At 38.8% G+C, this 19,250-nt stretch overlaps 1 protein-coding gene across 1 annotated transcript in view; it reads right to left on the reverse strand.

Moving 5' to 3' along the window:
* LOC110166534 (plakophilin-4) overlaps positions 1–19,250 on the reverse strand; it is a 223,403-nt gene extending 204,153 nt beyond the window's left edge. The window contains exon 1 of the mRNA XM_020931788.2: positions 19,088–19,250. The gene's annotated coding sequence lies outside the window, so the exon portion shown is untranslated. The remainder of the gene's footprint in view (positions 1–19,087) is intronic.

Genomic DNA, 19,250 nt, shown 5'->3' on the forward strand with positions numbered 1-19,250 from the left:
GTTGATGTAAAACAGCTTTTCCTATGATTATTGTTTCTCTCTTGGCACAAACTCAGAAATAAAAACAAATCAGTCAATCAAGATTCCCAGCTCTTATCTGCACTATCCACTTGAAAGCCAAAGAGATGTTTTATGGCTGGAAGTTTATAAAGTTTTCAGGTTTATTTTGTATATAAAGCATGAGATCCCATTTTTGTGATGATTTGATATGATTTGTAGGAGACAAAAACTCCTACATATACATAACTGAGATATATTTGTATTTCTGTATTTTTCGGACTATAAGGCGCACTTAAAATACTTTAGTTTTCTCAAAAATCAACAGTGCGTCTCATAGGGATGGGCATTCGATGAAATTTTCTTAATCGATCGTCGGAAGAATTAACGATCGATTATCGATTAATCATTAACGTTTTTATATTAAAATGATCATCATTATTATTACTATCTGCACTACTAATCTGCATAAATAAATTCAACTTTACGACATATAAACCGTAACGACTCTAGAGCCACATCAGTCTGTTTGAGATTATAATGTGTTTAATTCAGTTTTGTGCAACTCTCACAGAAACGAAACTTAAAACTACATCGCTAATTTGTATAAACTCAGCGAAGATAAAACTACAGCTCTTGTGCACTGATGCGGTCAATTTCTGTCGGATTAAAAGACATGACTCAGTGGAATACAGGTTAGTGTGACCATATTTGCGTTTGTCAAAACCAGGACACCGTACGGGGGGAGGGAGGTGGGGACTCGTCATCGACATTGCGCGACTCTCACCTGGTAAAGCTTTTTCCCACTGGACACCGAAACATATGTTCCTGCTTTATACACTGTGCACATGGACTCACACTTGTCCTGAACGCAACAGAAAGCGTGGATTTTCTTGTACAAGTCATCGTTAAATACGCATTTGTGCTTTGGTATGTTGCAGACTGACCGACTGTTTGTGTCTCGCTCCTTCTGAGTGCAGAGAGACACATGTACGGACCCTGTTTGGTCAGGCTACGCACAGCAACCTACATTCGGTAATCGATGAAATTCTTAATGATCAATTATCGATTAATCGACTAATCATGCCCATCCCTAGCGTCTTATAATCCGGTGCACCTTATGTTTTATTTCTGGTTGTGCTTACTGACCTCAAACTGATTTTATGTGGTATACAGCGCTCAAAAATCTCAAAATGTTTTAGTGCGACTTTGGTAAGCTACGAAGCCGCACCCCCTGATGGATTGTCGGGAGCATTACAGCTATCGTAGTCAGGAGCCTCATGGAGTAAGTCGTGTCCTTTATTCCAACAGAAGTTGACTGCATCAGCGCACAAGGAGTGAGTTGTTTTTTTCAGCGCTTATAGTTTATGCAAATGAGCCATGTGGTTTTCTTTACTGTAAAATGTAAGCAAATGTGCGCAAAGCTGCCTTAAACACATTATTACTCAATGTATATCCCAAACTCTCTGCGCTCCACATCATCATTCCATATCTTTAAGAAAGACTTATTCATTCATCTTAAAACACAATGTGACTGCTTTTAGTGAGGGATCTGTTTGGTTGTTATATTGACATTTCTCTATGTTTATGTTTAATGTCTGTGTCTTTGTATTTTGTCTTATCGCTTTGTATTTATGTTTATTAGATATGTTGTTTTGTTTTTGTATTGTTTTTGTTTTGCTTGTTTGTATTCTTGTGACATGTTCTATTCTTTGGATGCTAAGGATCCCCCTCGAAAATGAGGTGACTCACCTCAAGGGGCTTTTCCTTAATAAAATAAACGTATACATATTTGAGTCGTCCTCGTAGGAAATAAAAATCTAAACTTAAATGATCCACCCACACTCACATTCATAATCCACATTCACCAAGACATCGAGGCAACGCCAGGTGAATTACGATCTGCCAATGGATCGTGGATGCTTGGGCTAAGGGATCAGTCTAAAGTGTCGTCCGTTTGTTTCGCTTAATGCACCTTTATAATCCGGTGTGCGTTATGTATGAAAAATATGGTGCTATATTTCTATATTTCTTGCTTTTTCTATACATTTATACAATTATGCCTCATTGGACACCAATCTTATTTTGAGTTTATTCTTATCATTTATATTTTTGCTCTTTGTTATTATATTGTATTGGTATGTGTGAGCTACTGTGTCCAATTAATTTCCTTTGAGGATCAATAGTCTGTATAAGTCCAAGTCTAACATCGGAAAATATGAAGCAATTAAATTACACAACTGCATACACAACAGCCTGAGATCGATGTAAAGAATTACTGTACATTGACATACGCATTATTACATCTTTAGTATTAAGCCTGTTGTTTTGCAGTATAGATTTTTTCAGGAGTTTGTGGCAATGCATCTGATTCGTAGTCCATAAAATAAAATGTGATTGTGTATGTATTAACCTTTAAAGAAAATATCACAAAGCAGTAGATCTTCAGTAATGTACAAACAGGAGTTAACAAAAATGCCTTTGAATTAAACCTGCTTCATTTCATATTTCATGCATGCAACTTTTACAACTATTGCAAAGAAGACAGAAGTCAAATCTGTAATAAAATAGGAAAAGGATATCATATCACAGCACAGTGAGACAGACAGAGAATCTATTGTAAACACAGCGGACCACAACAGGCCAGGAAACACTAGTTCCTGTGAAATATTATGAAACCTGTTCAAATGAGATGAATAAACAGAAAACTGGCGGTATATTTCCTGCTGGCTGATTACATTGGCACTCCCTCTCGCTGCTCTGATACGGACAGGCCACGGATGACGAATCCTATCTGCTCTCATCTCCTAATAAACATATTGCAAAACAGAAGCATGATAATTAACATTGTGAACTGCTTATCAAAACAGATGTGTCCATTTCCTAACCACAGCTAATTGAACTATAATATGAACCCTTTAAGGACTGACATAATGGTTACTGTCCACTCAAGTCATATTTTTCACTTACTGGCGCTGCAATGATGACAGAAGAGGAAAAAAACTGAATTATTTCTCATAACAGCGTCTACTGTTCGGTGCACTGATTATTATGCCATTATCTTGAAGTGGGACTTAATTATAAAAAGGCAGCCAAGCTTTACCTTCAAATGACATTTTTCCAGTGTTCCCAGCCAAGAAAATGCCAAATATCTGTTACCAAATATGGACTGACTTTCCTGTTCACTGGAATCCAAAAACTCCATCAGATAAACTTCTTGATAAGTTCTAATATTTCAGTGAGAGTCAAGGTTATTGTGGTAGTGCTCAAGCGCGAAATCAATTCACGAACCTCAGCAATCATGACAGCCAACGTAATGCGTACTGAAGCATATGTGTGAAAAATACCAAAATTAAAGTATCATCGGCCAAAAAAGGGAAAATGCCAGCCAGCTGTGCTCAACCTTAAAGGTCCTATATTACGCCATGATATAATGTTGTTATCTCATCAAAAACAGACAGTTCCTGGAGCTGTGTTTTGTTTCATTCACACATGTTTAAGTAATCCTTTATTATTACTCTGTCTACATGTCCAAAGTTCAAAATGCTCTGTTCCACCTTGTGATGTCATACAGCAGTGGCTTTCAAGGTAGCATCTACCTCTTAACTTTACCATATTTTTCGGACTATAAGGCACATTTAAACTCCTTAAATTTTCTCAAAAATTTACAGTGCACCTTATGTATTAATTCTGGTTGTGCTTACTGACCTTGAACCGATTTTATGTGGTACAGGCCCTCAAAAATCTGTCAAAATGTTTTAGTATGACTTTGGTAAGCTACGAAGCTACAGCGCTTGAGGGACTGACAAAGCATTATGGCTACTGTTGTCAGGAGCCTCGCGGCGTAAAGCCCAATTTATGGTCCTCAGTCTGACAGAAGATGGCCGCATCAGTGCACAAGAACCGAGATGTTTTTTTTCAGTGCTTATAGTTTATGCAAATTAGCCATGTGGTTTTAATTTTTGTTTCTGTAAAACGTAAACAAATGTGCACAAAACTGCATTAAACACATTATTACTCAATGTGTATTTGAGTCCTCCTCGTAGGAAATAAAATAAAAAAAACTTAAATTATCCACCCACATTCACCAAAACAGGGAGGCAACACCGGTCGAATTACACCACGATCTGCCAATGGATCGTGGATCAGTCTCAAGTGTCGTCCGTTTGGTTCGTTTCATGCACCTTATAATCCGGTGCACCTTATGTATGAAAACAGACGAGAGAATTTAACATTACTGATATCGCACCTTATAATATGGTGCGCCTTATAGTCCAAAAAATACAACACTTGAAGAGAGATTTCAATTCCAGGGCTGAAATTATCTACGTCATTCTAGCGAAGGTGTACGCATTTTAAAAACACGGTAAAGCCCTTCCTGTATTATTAAACTTACTTAAATATGCAGGTTTTGTGAGTTAAACATATGTGAATGAAACAAAACACAACTCTGTCTTTTTGGGGGGGTTTTTTTGGACGATGAAACAGCATTACAACACAAATCAGAAAATGGTGTAATATGGAAACTTTAAAATATAATGAAATATTACAGGTGAAACCGATACCCCAAGGTACATCTGCTTTTACTCCCACAAGACGACCAATACCTCCTTGTGCAGTGTCACCACATATGGGGAGTCTATAGGGCTTCGGCGGTAAAGACGGCATTGCTAATCTATCAAAGCAGGATTTAATTGAAAAAATAAATCACACTCCAACAGTTTAGCTAAATAAATTCCGTCTTTAGTCGTACTTTAATGATTCATGGAGCTCAGGCAGGATCCATTTCAGCATGTTCGACACAAAGGCGGTGCAGCTGGCTGTGAGGCTGGTAATGTTCTTGGGTGAATCTCGCCACCACCTGGGAGTGAACCTATACAAAAATAAGAGGGACTGGGATTGTTCGGAGTTAGTGGTGCGAGCAGAGGCGGAGAGCACTTTAGCTGGTGCAAAAAGGAGTTTTCCTGAGATGAAAATGAATGCTTTCAGGTTGGACGGTTCTGTAAGCTGCTGCTATAGAACAAACAGAGTGGTTCATGAAGGTTTGTAGATAGCAGCAATCCTTGAAACGGATATACACTTTTCTTGTCATTTATTGTTGATCTTTTGAAAGTGCAAAATGCGTTATTGTGCACAGAGTCAAGTACAAGTTGTAACCAGTTTTGCTCATGGCAGGTTAAACTACCCATTTGACTAAAACACAGTGAAGATTTTACAGAAAACTTAACATTTTTCCTCCCAGTTTAGCCATTTTTAGGCGTGAAATTTTACTTTCTGGTTGGAAATCATGACATCACGCGAGGGAACTCCATAATCATTACATAGCCACAATGATGTAAGTAGGACAAATCTAATGTTATATACAAAATACCCTGCATGTCCTGCAATAAAACATACATCTGGGAAACAGAGAGGACGTTCAGTACACGAAAAAAAGGAAAAAAAGAACATAGGACAGAATGTGAAAAGGAAACAGCGAAGGCGTGCACACGAGCAAAAAAAACAAAACAAAAAATCCCCAAAACATAATAACGTAGGCCAAAACTCCTCTAAGGTACAGATAAATTATTATTTGACCAAAAAAATGATAAGAAAACACATTTATTTTGTTGAATTAATGTTTAAAGTATCGGTTCAATATTTATCGCAATATTTTTTGAAAGCTAACAAGATTGTGAATATGCTACTTTTCGTCGTAATTCAAATAATTAAGATTTAACAGTGCTTAAAAACAGTTACTTCATCATGTAAATTGGACTGAAACATAGCAAAGCATCATGGTATATGTAGTTCTCGCTTTTTGCTGTTGCTGCACCGTAACAATGGATTTAAGCAAAGAAACTTGAAATGGACATACACTTTCCCTGTCATTTATTGTCAGTCTTTTCAAAGTGCAAAACACCCTATTACACAGAGTCAAGTAGCGGTTTGTTTTTGCCAAAGAAGCAGGACAGTTAATGATTCGTTTGTTGTTAGCAGTTGGAACAGTGGAATGTAGGGCTGGACAAATAATCATGTTAATCTCGTTTCAGTCATTTCGAATTGTCAATGATCAGCTCAAGTTGGGACTTTTTCTTCTTTTTTCCCCTCTGTTGTTCAAAGCATGTGGTTTAGAGCAAAAGTCAGACCAAGACGGAATATATTTGACTGTTTTTGATTGGTCTTTTCATTTGTTTTTTTGCATTAATTAATCTGTATTGTTCAAGTTTGGGAAATAAAAATTTAACGCCATTCTTATGTGTGTTCAAGTAGGTCTCAATCATTTTACATCAAGCACCACCTAATATTTGGCTTTGTAGGTACCACCAGAACTAAAATAGCCTGAAAAAAATAAAATAAAATCAAGTCTTAGATAAGAATAAAGTATGGCTAAAGGAGTTCTTTACAAGGACTAACCTCCAAAGTGAACATGTGGATTAAATTAAACCAATACTAGAACTACAACCTGAAGCAGTCTGCGTATCACAGTTGGAGTACCACCAATAGAGGCAGAATAAATTGTGATGACAAGAAAAAAATCCTGATAACACATAGCCCTATCCCCTCTAAGATTAAAAGCCTGTGGTTTAGAGCAGAAGTCAGACTAAGGAGGAATAAATGTGGCCTTTTTTTGTATTAAACAGCTGTGATTAAAAGTCTGAAATTAATATTGGAAGCCATTTTTATTGACAAAATCAGGTTTTAAATAGAAATAAAAGGGAGGGATGTAGCAATATCGTGGGACCGTCACAATATATCGAATTACAAGTCACTTTGCTTAAATTCATTGTTATGGTGCGGCAATAGAACAGAGGGAACTACATAGACCATGATCCTTTGCTCCATTTCAGTGGAGACTACATGGAGAAATAACTGTTACAATCACTTTTGGATCGAGATGTAACAATAACCGAAATATCGTGATATCGTATCATCAAAGTTCTCACAATAATATCTTGGACCATCTCAATATATCGAATTACAAGTCTCTTTGCTTAAATTAAGAGTTATGGTGCAGCAATAGCTTAAAAAAAACACAGAGAACAACATAGACCCATGATCCTTTGCTCCATTTCAGTGCAGACTACATGAAGAAATAACAGTTCTAAGCACTTTTAAGTCTTAGTTCCTTGGATTAAGTCTCATCAAGGCATTTTAAGAGGAAAAGTAGCATATAAACAGTTTTGTTTGCCTCCAAAAAATATCGCAATTAATGTACTGCGAGATGCATGTCGTGAAAACATTGTACCGAGAGATTTCTATATCGTTACATCCCTAATTGTGAGCCTCTCCACCATATCGTGAGCTTTCCCACGATATCGCAATAACCGTGAGGTTCATACCATGACAATATCGTATCGTGAGACTTGGATATCGTTACACCCCTACTTTTAGATCTTAGTTCTTTAAATATGCTACTTTTTCCTTTGACAATGCCTTGACAAGATTTAGTCCATAGTTTTCTTATAGTCCACAAAATATTGCAATAAATATTGTACCGTGAGATGCATATCGTGAAAATATCGTACCGAGAGATTTGGATATCATTACATTCCTGGAAATAAACTATGGCTAAAATAGTTCTAAACAACGAAAAAATAGGATAAAATTCTCTCTCCATTAAACTAATACTAGAACTACAAAGTAAGCAAAGCAGCTTAGTACTTTTATTTAGACAAAATAAAAGTGATGAATCAATAATATGACAAAAAAGGAAGAACTTTTTGCTCATATCTCTCAGCTCTAGTGGAAAGCCTCACCTGAAGATTACAAATTGCACAGTGGGCCATGTCGTGCACGACAAACAGAAAATTCCCCAAATTCCAATACAATTTGAAATAGCGTATTTTAACAGCTTTGCACTTCTGAATTTCTTAGTAGCTAGAGTAAGCCTGCCTTAAGCGGTACAAGTCTGGTAATCTGCGGTATATAAGCTCAGGTTCAGGTTGCACACTCAGCTTTGTGAAAATACATCAAGAGAAGAGGTTTCTTTCAGGATCAATGTGTGCATGTCTGCCTGGAGGCTACAGCTCTGTCAGCTTTCATGTCGTCACCGATAAAAAAATATAAGGAGAGCGCTGTGATAACACAAAGCACAGATATATACAACGTATGCAGGGGACCTATAAAAATGCCATTCAAATGTCATATACTCCAACTGTATTTGTTCATTTTCAGTGTCAACAACTCTTTTTCTCGGAGTTCATTTCACTTTGCAGCGATCTTTGAAATGCCTTGACATTTAAGAAGTGAATGCAGTGCTCTTTTGCAGGCTTGCGGAAAACCAGACCAGACAATCCTGACGGAAATTTCGGTTTTCACAGCAAGTATAGGAACTTGTAGCCGGCGCAGTGTTTGACCAGTGACAAAAGGAGCACATAACCTGACAACGACAAGATACCTTCACCTCTGGACTCAATTTTCAATAATATAAGACGTTTAAAATAAAATGAAATATTACAGGTGTTACAGGTATTACATTTGCATTTATCCCACGCTTTTACTCACACAAGACACCAATATATCCTTGTGCAATGTCACTGCTCACTGTGGAGACTATAGGGCTTCGGCGAGACATATAGGCTCTGTACATAACAACGCCGAGCAACCATACTGTTAGCGTCGCAGGTTTTTGCCGGGTCGTTCTAAAATTTATACAAATTTAAAGATAAGGCAGTGAACAGTGAAATTAGAGTGGATATTACTGACAACATGCTAAAAAGTACACAAATAAAATGAATACTTAAGAGGGAGGACACTTCTGATTTTAGAAAAGTGTACATTTGTGTCCCGATGCTAAAGCTAATGCTAATTTTGAAGCATAAATAGATATTAAAACAATGCCACAAACTGAAGTAATCTACATTTTAAAATAATTGGGTAGCTTTTACTGTGATTAATTAGAATTTAGTTTATTTTATCTTTTACAATTTTAATAAAAGTGACTGTGAGGTTTGAGACACAGTGAGCCGGTTACATGCGCCATTCCGACATTGACGTCTAATCGCTGGAGTGGCGGTATTTCCATTTTTCATCAAATGTCCCTGCACTCCGACTTTTTTTTTTTTCCTTGGTCAGAGTGGCGGCACTGACACCGATGACACTGACACACAAGATAATTATTAAGTTGTGGCGGTGCTTTTTTTGGTACAATAACTTGACAGACTGGTTTAGACCTGGTTTTAGTACTGATTTTAGTCCTGGTTCAGACCTAGTTGAGACCTGTTTTAGTTGTGGTTTTAGTCGTGGTTTTAGTCGTGGTTTTAGTCGTGGTTTTAGTCGTGGTTTAGTCGTGGTTTAGTCGGGTTTCAGTCCGGGTTTCAGTCCGGGTTTCAGTCCGGGTTTCAGTCCGGGTTTCAGTCCGGGTTTAGATCCTGGTTTAGTCCTGGTTTAGTCCTGTTTTTCGTTCTGGTTTAGTCCCGGTTTTAGTCCTGATTTAGTCCTGATTTAAGTCCTGATTTTAGTCTTGGTTTAGTCTTGGTTTAGTCCTGGTTTAGTCCTGGTTTAGTCCTGGTTTAGACCTCTTTATAAGTGATTTAAGTCCTGATTTTAGTCCTGATTTAGTCCTGTTTTAGTCCTGTTTTAGTCCTGTTTTAGTCCTGTTTTAGTCCCTGGTTTTAATTCTGGTTTAGGGGCATGGGCCATGTGGCATACATAAGGCATAAAAAGGTGACGCTCCAAACTATGAGTAGATTGTCAGAATGGTGACATAAAAGGCGTCGGAATGGCGGCATCAAAAAATGTCGGAATGGGGGCTTGTCGGAATGACAGAATGTCGGGGTGTGGATCTGTCGGAGTGGCAGTATGTCGGAATAAGGGTTGTACCCCAGTGAGCCAGCTAGAGTGCTTCTGTGCACAGAGCCTATTGCTAATCTATCAAAGCAGGATATAATTGAAAAAATAAATCACACTCCAACAGTTTAGCTAAATAAATCCCGTGTCTAGTCCAGTAGCCAGCGCCATGTATGACCGGTGATCACAGCAACATGTAACCTGACAGTGACAAGATGCCTTCACCTCCGGACTAACTGCGACCAGCCATGAATAGAAGCTGACACGCCGTTCTGGAGCGACACGTGACTCCACAAACCAGGTCTCAGCCTTGTAATTCAAAGCCAAGACACATGCTCAACCTATAGTAAAGAACAGCGCTGCAAGATTAAAGGTGCACTGTGTAACTCTGTTGGTGGAGGCTCCAGCAAAAGTTTTTCTACATGGAGATGTTATAGCTTTGGTTTGAATATCTCACAGTATGGTATTAAACCTTTCTATCTTCATGGAGACCAAACCAGACCAAGTTACAGGTCAGATCTGTGGAGAGGCGACCCAGCTCACAGTCAGAATGCCTGTATTTCTGAGCTATAAAACCAGTCATCATTGAATAAATGTAAACTAGAGCTGTTTAATGTCATACTGTGGAACATTCCAGGCAGAGCAATGACATATCCATTAGGGTCGGTATTACGGTGTCCGGCGGTATCAAAAAGTAGCAATTCTATCAGTTTTATTACAGTCATAAAAAAAAAATCTGCAGCGCATAAGGACCTAATATAACATTATAATTTATTGATACATAAATTTGTTTGCTCTTCACAAATGAATGTGTGGTTGTATTTTCAATGTAATGCTTTCGCGATTTAAAACTAATAGTGTCTATACCCTTTCTTTTCACTGCGTGGGGAGATGATGTTCGATTAGTTTCGTTCTGTTGTCACGTGACGCTCATAAAGGAGACCAAGACAAGATGGCAAGTCTGGCCGCAAGCGAATTGGTCCCCGGAAAAAAAAAATACTAGTACTTCTGCAATTTAGCAGCATTTTGGCTTCAGGCTCACATTTGTTTACATTTTACAGAAACAAAACTAAAAACAACAGGACTAATTTGCATAAACTGAGTGCTCAAAAAACAGCTTGCTATTGTGCACTGATGCGGTTCAGCTTCTGTCGGACTAAAGGACATGACGCAGTGGATAATATGTGTTCTTTCTGTGACAGAGGGGTGTTCTGCTAATCGTGAGTCTGTTCTGTGCTTTTGTCGCGTTGGAGATGGTTCATGTTAAAGTTTTCAGAGATTATACGTCAGCAGGTCATACGCATAGACCGTATATATGAGTATATGCTAGCCTCAGCGTTTTGGCGGTGAATTACTTTGCGGCGCATGCTCCTACATCAGCGTATCAGCGTTTTCAGGCGTCCACACGGTGCCGGATCAGATCCGTACTCAGATGAGTTCGTGGAAGCTGGCAGCAACAGATCGTTCCGTCTCTGGAGCCGTTTTCAATCGGATTAGCATGGACAAACACTGCATCTGCAACAAAAATGACTCTAATACGTACTAGTGTGGACAGGGCCTCAGTGGATTATATGCATTCTTTCTGCGACAGAGGATGTGCGGCTGATAGTGAGTCTGTTCTGTGCTTCTGTCGCGTTGGAGATGGTTCATGTGAAAATTTTCAGAGATTATAAGTCTGCAGGTCATACGCATAGACTGTACAGTGGGATAGTGGTGCGACTTCGACACAAAAGTCGTACTAAAACATTTTGGTACTATGGTCATACCATATACCCCGGTAAAATCCTGAGAAGGTTTAACGTTATCAAAATATGGATACCGCCAACCCTAATATCCACAGAAACAAGCAGGTGACAGACCCCCAACCAAAAATTTACATAGTGCACCTTTAAAAACATGCAGTCAAACATCATATTATTTATAGAAACGCACTAAATGACAATATGTTTAGAGGGATTATGGGAATAAAATGACCATAAACGTAAACGTCTGGTCTATAATTTCACAATATCAGAAATGCTAAATACGCCCACTGGGAGCTTAGGAATTTGGAGCATTTAACCTTGAGCAGTGAATTTGCATAAGAAAAGAAAATCTGGGCTCTATAAAAATGGATGAAATGAGCTCCCAGAAGAGTCCCCTCCCCTGCTCTTGACATGGCAGTGGCATTTCCTCTCCTGGACTAGTCTCTTAGTAACATTAGAGACGCGGTTGACTGAGGCGATACTGTGAGAAGATGTGTAAAATATTCAACAAGGTATTACGAGCACCAAGGAAGTAAATCTCCCACTCCGGAGATCTGTTTGAGAGGCAGTTTGATCCTTAGTTGTAGTACAGTAGTAGTAGTGATGGGGGTGGTGATGTTAGTAGTAGTGTTGGTAGTGGTAGTAGTAGTTAGTAGTAGTAGTAGTTGTAGTGGTGGTAGTAGTAGTAGTAGTAGTGGTGGTGGTAGTAGTAGTAGTGTGGGTGGTAGTAGTAGTGGTGGTGGTAGTAGTAGTGGTGGTGGTAGTAGTAGTGGTAGTGGTGGTAGTAGTAGTAGTAGTGTGGTAGTAGTGTAGTAGTAGTAGTAGTGTAGTAGTGGTAGTAGTAGTAGTAGTAGTAGTAGTAGTAGTAGTGGTAGTAGTAGTAGTGGTGGTAGTAGTAGTAGTAGTAGTAGTAGTAGTGTGGTAGTAGTAGTGTGGTGGTAGTAGTAGTAGTAGTAGTAGTAGTAGTAGTAGTAGTAGTAGTAGTAGTAGTCGTAGTAGTACGTAGTACCATTCACACACACATTCATACACCAAAGTATGCAGATACAAGGGGTGAGGTGGTTTAAGTGTCTTGCCCAAGGACACAGTGACAGCATTCAACTGTGGGACCTGTGGGTCAGTGGACTTGACCGCTCTACCAATGATGTTTAAGTCAAGAGTGGGATTTGAACTGCCAACCTTCGGATTAGTGGACAAATGCTCAACCAACTGAGCTACTGTGTACATACTTACTATACCATATAATTACTACATCAACTTATCAATCAATATATGAATGCTGGAACAAGATTTTTGGGTGTCAATATTTATCTGTGTATTTTTTCTCTGCAGTACCAGGATATTTTTTGGTAATTTTTTTGGATATACGATAAGATTTAAAGGTGCATTGTGTAACTTTCCTGGCAGAGGGTCTGTCAATTGCTTTTCTTCCTGGAGACGTTTCGAATGTTTCACAGTATGGCATTAAACCCCTCTATCGTGAGACTGAAACCAGGACAAGTTACAGGTCAGATCTGTGGAGAGGCGACCCTGCTCACAATCAGAACGCCTGTTTTTGTCAGCATTTCTAAGCAATAAAGCCTCCTGTAATTGAATAAATGTAAGGCAGAGCTGTTTAATGTCGCACTGTGGAATATTCTAGGCAGAGCAATGACATCTCCATAGAAACAAGCAGGTGACGGACCCCCAACCAAAAGAATTAATATGACTCATTACAGATGCAAAGTACTAAAGTGCTTCATTAATTTTTTTTATTGCAGCTCATAAACTTTTAAAAACATTGCAGATTTAGAGTACTTTTTGCAGTTTAAATCTGATTTTATGAAGTTATTGTGTCATAGTCGCATAAATTAGTTTCAATTTTATCAAACTTCAACATTTCTTATCGTGGCAGGTCTAGCACTTCCTCTCCTGGCCTAGTATCTTAGCAGTATTACTGAGAGACGCAGTTGACGGAGGCGATAATGTGAGAAGCTGTGTGAAATATTCAACAAGGTATTATGTGCACCAAGGAGGTAAATCTCCCACTCCGGAAATCTCTGTTTGACAAGCAGTTTGATCTTTAGTTGTAGTATTATCGTAGCAGAAGTAGTAGTAGTAGTCGTAGTATCAGTGAAAAGCTTAGCAGAACTTGCCAGTAAGAACCCTGGTGCTTAAACTCTTCATGCGAGCCCAAAGCGGAGCCATTTTACTGGACCAAAAAAAGTCTATTGTGAGGCTAATCTGGAAGCGTTGACATGCTTTGTGTTCTTTATTATCCTTAGTTGTCCGGGTTCCAACAAAAGCGTAGAATCTTTCAGGAATCCATCTGCAATCACCCAGCTGCCTTTACATGCCAGGGCCCATCCACGCAAGGCATTTTAAAATTCAACACACGCCCAAAAAGATGATTTAAAGGTGCATTGTGTAACTTTTTTGGTGGAGGGCCCGCCAAATGCTTTTCTCCATGGAGATGTTTATGCTTGCTTGTTTTTGCCAGGAATGTTTCTGAGTATGGTTTAAACTATTCTATTTTCATGGAGACCAAACCAGACCAAGTTACAGGTCAGATCTGTGGAGAGGCAACCTCGCTCAGTCAGAATGTCTGTTTTTCTAGGTATTTTTGAGCTATAAAACCACCTCTGATTGAATAAACGTAAGGTAAAACTGTTCAATGTCATACTGTGGAACATTTCAGACAGAGCAATGACATATCCATAGAAACAACCAGGTACTAGGGGTGTGCAAAAATATTGAAATATCAATATATTGTATCGCTTAATGTGATGACACAGTATCGATATTGTGGGCTGCTGTATCGATATATCGCCAAGAGTATTTTTTGGTACATTTTAATAAATTATTTTGTCACAGAGCTACAGTTTTGTAGCCTGATTCATCAACCGTTTTCACTTCGTGGAAACCGTCTGACCTTGCAGTGTTAGATTTCGTTCACTCGACAGTAGGCGGGTACTTTTTATCATTTAACCAATCGCTGCTATTTGGTTGTGACGTATGTAATGCACCTCTAACGGGGATAACTGGTATATTAAGCTTTTCCCAAATCCCGTAGAAAGAAGGGCCATAACATCTTTCCCCTTGATAAAATTCACCAAACATTTTCTTTGTTCCAGCTTTAAATCCTCAATCTTGAGAATAGTTGCCAACACTGAATGCGCCCGAACTCGCACTTCCGGGGTTTTTGTAAACTGTCTAGTGTATTCTGATTCCTGACCTAGTCGCTGGAGAGAATGAAATTGAGCGGAGGCACTAGGTGACGCCAGCCTGGATAACAGTTTTGTTGCTTGTTTAGAAAAAGGAAACTTGTTTTTGCGACACAATATTTTCACTGTTTTGAGGATTAAAATGGTGTGTTTCATATGAACTTTGCACGAGAAGTGGTTTAACAGATAGCCATGAGTTAGGCTTTATTTTGTATTGAACCATACCATATCGTGGCCTATGTATCAAGGTATGTACTCTATCTGCAACTTCTTAATGATACTCAGCTCTACAGGTGACGGATCCCCAACCAAAAAGTTACACAGTGTACCTTTAATATGTTGTTGTCACCTTTGAACTAAACCAAACAAAATTAATAATAGCGAAAGGTTGAGAAATTGACTGTGCAGTGAGCGGCAAGGACACAAACATAATACTTTGTCAAAAAATGGCCAAAAAAAATAAAAAATTCAAACACAAATGTTGACTACCACCCAGAGTAGGGTCCACTTGTGAAAGCACTTGACTGATTGAATTGCGCAGAAGGGCCGCTGACCTTCTCTTGACTTGTTGTGGGAACAGCTTGATATTTCTCCACACATTTCTCCACACATGCATGCACACAGCACAGAGGCAAGAAAAAAGGCAATTTCCATGAGCCAAAAGGAAAGCCACGAACACTTTCTGTATAGAAGTAAGGCCTGTCACAGGAATTACTATATCGACTTATCGTTTAATATATGAAAGCTCGGAAAATGTATTTAAAGAGAAGATCAGTGCTTCAGTGGGTCATTTAAAGGTACACTATGTAACTTTTTGGTTGGAGGTCTGTCACCTGCCTGTTTCTATGGATACGTCATTGCTCTGCCTGGAATGTTCCACATTATGACATTAAGGAGATCTACTTTACATTTATGATTACAGGTGGTTTTAAAGAAGCCAGGCTGGCGTCACTTAGTACCTCCGCTCAATTGTATTTCTCTACAACGACTAGGTCAGGAATCGGAATACACTAGATGGTTTGCAAGAACCCTGGAAGTTGTAGACCGTGTACCGGCCAATCAGTGAAGAGCTGTGAAGCCATGACATCAAACTCAAGCGCCTGTCTGGGTCCCTTTTGTGGTACAGCACAACAGTAAACAAAGCGGTCAAGATGGATGTAGACGAAGCCAAACATTCAGTGTTAGCAATGATTCCCGAGATCAAGGATTTAAAGCCAGAACAAAGAGAATGATTGGTGAATTTTATCAAAGGGAAAAACATTATTGCCCTTTTTCCTAAGAGATTTGGGAAAAGCTTAATATACCAGCTAGCTCCGTTACAGGCACATTACATATGTCACGACCAAATAGCAGGGATTGGTTAAATATAAGAAGTTCCCACCGACAAGCAAATGAATCTTAATGCTGCGAGGTCAGACGATTTCCACAAAGTGAAACCGGCTGATGAATCAGGCTGGTTTTATAGCTCAAAATACCTAGAAAAACAGGCACTCTGACTGTGAGCGTGGTCACCTCTCCACAGATCTGACCTGTAACTTGGTCTGGTATGGTCTCCATGAAGATAGAAAGGTTTACTACCAAAAAAGCATCTAATTGACCCTCCACCAGAAAAGTTATACAATGAACCTTTAAGTATAAGATCAGGTGGTCATCAGGATCACAGTGGAAAAACTTAAAGACATTTAATAAATGTCTCAAAAAATATATATATTTGGGTTCAATATTTATCCCCTGCAATAAGTAACTTGATTCTGCCACTTTATTTGTTATGGCTTAGGCTTTTTAATAATACCGTATACTTAAAATATGATTTACTGGGATTATCCTGCTTTACTGCTTTAGTGTCAGTGGCACAGAGTAGCTTCAATATTATTGTTATATATACTGTACCTGTAGCAATATATCAAGCTTAAAATTTTGTTATCATGACAGGCCCATATAGAAGAATAGTGAGAAGAGAGAATAATAAGAAATAGTGAGAAGCAACGTTTGATCATCGCAGAAAAAGGCTAATCTGACATAAAACATAGGGGTGAGGGGCTTAAGCCTTGATGCTGGGCCAAATGTAGGGGATGAAAAAATAAGAGATGCGAAGCCCTGCCGAACAGCGCTAAACTATTTTGCGGTTGTCACTTTGTGTTAAAAAGAACTTACAGTGAAGAGTGGGTCAAACTAACATGTCAGCGTGAACAAGTCTTCAGTTTGCTTGTAAGCATGCATGAGAAACCAGAGCGAAAGTTTAAAGTGGTTTAAAGCAACATCTTGGAAGCACCAACATTGGATGAAAATTTAAAAATAAAAAAAAATACTGAAAATTGAGTAAGACAGAAAACAAACAAAATGGATTTTTACTTTTTCAGTATTCTGTAAAAAAATGTAATAGTGCCTTATTTGTCAATTTATGCAGACTCTCTTGTATACTAGTTAAGAAGTATCCTGCACTAAGAATTTGTTTCATGAAAAAGTACAAATAAAAAAAATATACTGGAAATTTAGGAAAGCAAAGGACAAACAAAATGGATATTTACTTTTTCAGAATTTTGTAAAAAAAAAAATCTAAAAGTGCCCCATTTATTAATTTATGCCGATTCTCCATGTATACTAGTTAATAATTATCCTGCACTGAGAATTTGTTTCATGAAAAAATTAAAATAAAAAAATATACTGGAAATTTAGGAAAGCAAAGGACAAACCAAATGGATATTTACTTTTTCAGAATTCTGTAAAAAAAAAATCTAAAAGTGCCCCATTTGTTAATTTATTTTGATTCTCTGTGCATTCTAATCAATAGGAGTATCCTACACTGTATTTGTTTAATGATTCTCCATGCATTCTAGTCAATAGGGAGTATCCTATCCTGGATTTGTTTCATGGCACACTTCCAAGAGGCCACTGGTGAGTGTGTCAACAGAGCAAAGGTGTGCACATTGCTTTCTGATAATATTCATCCATGACCTGGAAATCAGAACAAAACGTTTCAGGCAAAATGTACTGCAAGTTTGTGCTGCAGAGGGGAGGGACTCAAAGGACCATGACAAATGAAAGTGTCAATAAGTATGACCTGCAAAAAAACTACAGATTTTAAACAAGCAAAACTCAAAGTATTTAAAGCAGAGGTTAGAATCTTGTTTTTGCTCAGTCATAGTCATCAGCTGGTTGGTATCTGTCTCACCACGGGCTAATGGGAATCACAAGATGCGTTACCAAGTTCATTCTTCCTTGTTGGAGTGACAATAGGAGGAGAAAGCATCTTATTTCACAGACTTGGAAAATGTGAGAATTTGGTCCTTTGCACATCTGCCAATAAATGACTTCCAACTTCAACAATCAACAATCTTTTCAAATAAAGACTACCAGAGAATGTCACCTTTGAAGATTATCACCAAAACAAAATTAAATGAGCTCTCTTTCAAGTTTTAAGCGGAGTTAAACATGACTTTGAGGGATTAAATATGAAAAAAGGCAACTCCCTTTAGAATTACGCTTGGAGAAGACAAGATATAAGCTATTTTGGCGCTTAAAAATAGGACAAGGCAATGAGTGGACAATCTCTAAGGACATGCTGTGCGATATATAGGCTAGTATTTGTGACAACTAGGCAAGGATAATAATATAATGCATGACAATGTGTTAAGAGTCATTTTGTACTATACCCTCAAAAGATTAAGTAAAAAACGCCTTAATAATCTTATCTTTAAAAGCTAGGTCACAACGCAAATGGCACGACTTTTACGCATGTCTCTGCACAGAAACGCCCGTAGTTGTAATGCAGATTAGTGTTATTAAATATGGCGTAGTAGTTTGAGGTTTGATTGTGACCCAAACGTGAGTAAAAGGTAAGCTTATCTTGTGTGAACAGTCTGGATCTCTCCGCCCCTCGGCAACCTCGCATGCATTCTTGGGATTCTCACGCTCACGGCTCACCTGCACTGGCCACTTTACCAGCAGCACGCCTTCAATGACGCCCAGTCAAAGAAGTGAGCATTCAGCAGTAAACTTGCACCGGTCTACTCGTGAAAAGAACGGCTCTTTTTTCCCCTTTAACCGTGCGCGCTGCTAAGTTTTCATCCCGACTCCCTTCTACTCCTCCTCTGCCCCCGTGCCAAGACAGACAGCCAGCGCCTCAAGGTTCCTCTCTCTCAAAAGGTGTGCGTTGTTGGCGATGAAATGGTCACAAGAGAAAGATTTTTGCAAAAAGTAGATGCGTCTCCAAGCGCAAAAATCCAACACAAAACTCCCTACTTTCTCGCAAGACACTTTTCCACAGTAGAAACTAGCAGCCCGCATGCCTGGCGCGCAGATGCTTTCGTTTTCCCCACATTTTCCCCCGAAATTACCATGCAGTTATTAGTCAAATGAGCGAGCAAATACCTCTGGAGGACAGTGGTTGCGCTGGGTGAGCTCCGGCTCGGGTCTACATTGGAAAATCTAACTTCATATGTCCCGTGGTTTAGTCCCATGCGCGAGGAAGAACAGTGAAACTCGGCTCCATATTCGTGAAGAAGGAGAGGACCCTGCGCTGCTCCCTGCTCCA

This window comes from Boleophthalmus pectinirostris, unplaced genomic scaffold (assembly GCF_026225935.1).
Source record: "Boleophthalmus pectinirostris isolate CB_2022bp ecotype Guang Dong unplaced genomic scaffold, ASM2622593v1 HiC_scaffold_1, whole genome shotgun sequence".
Classification (NCBI taxonomy): Eukaryota; Metazoa; Chordata; class Actinopteri; order Gobiiformes; family Gobiidae; genus Boleophthalmus; species Boleophthalmus pectinirostris.